This window comes from Pholcus phalangioides, unplaced genomic scaffold, assembly GCF_987345545.1.
Source record: "Pholcus phalangioides strain wild (caught in Gottingen) unplaced genomic scaffold, Ppha-v1.0 ptg000003l_1, whole genome shotgun sequence".
In the NCBI taxonomy this organism is placed as follows: Eukaryota; Metazoa; Arthropoda; class Arachnida; order Araneae; family Pholcidae; genus Pholcus; species Pholcus phalangioides.
In genome coordinates this window covers 17,917,135-17,919,250 of record NW_028301596.1, presented here as the reverse complement: position 1 = coordinate 17,919,250, position 2,116 = coordinate 17,917,135, and positions in this window count along the sequence as shown.

The window sequence follows — 2,116 nt, the reverse complement described above, 5'->3', positions numbered from 1 at the left end:
CGGCCCCGTACTGGGCCATGACATCATTCATACCGGGCCATGACTGATCTGATGTTTCCTTTTTCTCCATTCATGTTCCGTTAATCATGTGTTTGACCGGGTCTTCCACTTACAAAAATAGATGAAACCGGGCCGCGAGCTTCCAAACGTTGAGAACCATTGCTATAGAGGGTGACACACCAAGAAAGTTTGGGAAACAGCGCTCCTAAGAATGTGTAGGCATGGTAGTGACTAAGAAAGTGTGCAAGCGTGGGGGTCACCCCCCACGTGTGGGCATTTCATTCCGGTTATAGTTGGGCAACCAAAACACCAATCCATTTTTTTAAATTTGAAACACCCATTTTGAAAAAGTTCACCTGTCCGTCACTGGGGGTGTCGAGACCCATCTCATATTTTTATCTAACGTCGATTAGGGGGTTTTGGTGTTGGTCCCGTGGCTCAGCGTCCACTGATTCGCGGGTTTTGTAGGGATTTGTTTTTCAGAGGGTGGACGAAAAACATCTGCCCCACCCCCTGATGGGTCATCAGCTTTTTGATGCATAAACTAAAACGATAAAACTTTTGAAGGGTTTCACGTAGGAAGTGGGGCCGTCTTAAGAGGGCCAGGGTGCCCGGGCCAAGAAATTTTTCTGAAGCCCTACCACACAAATTCTCGAAAATCTCTAACAGATGACATTTTTGTGAGACCCCCCCCCCCCATGCTTTAAGACGGCACTGATAAGAAGGTAGGAAGACAGTAAGTACCGTCGCCTAACCCAGTGGGTCGTAAACGATAGAGTGAATGGAAGGGTTGCCGAGACTGTCCGATTAAGGCTTCGTATTTTGTATTGAAATTAACTCCTTTTTCGCAGGCTGTCCCAAATTGTTTGTACAACGGATTTACTGTATATGAAACCATTGACTTTGTGCGAACATACTTTCACATACAAAAACTTTTCAAACGACGACAGTTACTTCAAATCTGAAAATATATTTTAGGTTTCATACACGTATGAAAATGGAGGAATTAACTTTTTGTAATACAGACCCCGTGTACTCAAAACCCCAATTAGAATGTTGTTGCCCTGTATTTCCTGATGCCAACAAAAAACCAAAGAAAAAAATATCCCCGACATATTCGAATTCGAAAAACGGAGGAAATTTGGATAAAAACAGCGTTAAAATTTACCCACATTTTACGCTGTTCGTTAAAAAATTTTTCTTCGTGTTTTTAAATTCAATTTCTCAGTGAATGTTGCACTTAGAAACGTAGAATTGTCTTTTTCCCCCCCCCCCTTTTTGGCTTCAAGAGATACAGGGCAACAACTTTCGAATTGAGTTTTTTAGGACGGAGTGTTCATAGAAAAATTTAGATTTTTTTTTTGTGTCACACTGTATTTAAATCTCAAAATTGGTACAGAGTGATTCTCAAACACATTTTTAAATAGGGAATCATTCCTCTATAAAGAATGTTTGATGATATAATGGCTGAATGAGGACCTACAGGGCACCCTGTATATATATATATATATATATCCTGCACAAGATGGAGAGTTGAGAATGGTTGAACAGGCACAATGTATATGATACTGCCATATATACTACAGCCCAGAGTGCGGCCAATCCGTGAAGGGGCTGGAGATTCCTGGCCAAAGCTCGATGTGCTGATGTAAGACTGACCGGTAGGAGCCCAATCCATTTTTTTAATCGCCTACGTGTGATACATGTCTATATACATAGTAGCTGTATGGGATTAGCTCCTTGTGACAAGAGAAAAAACTGTAGAAAGAATTATATAAGCAGTTTAATTTTTTCTGCCAAATTTTAGAGAAAAAATTATTACTGCATCGTGACTGGTTTGATGGGTTGCCATAACTAACGTGGATATAATTATCACGAAAAAATACGCCAATTTCACGATGATCCTGAATCACGTGTTTTGTTATTGGACTTTGGCCAGGGATCACCGGCCAATTGTTCGGGTTGATATTTAATGAAATTGGGAAATTCCGGTGTCTAGCCGAACATATACAAAATATATGGTTGGCCACCACTGTGACGGGAAACGAGGAAACAAAGCTTCTCTTCGCAGAGAGCTAAGGCAGTTTATTCCATATACCTTCTTTTTACAGAATAT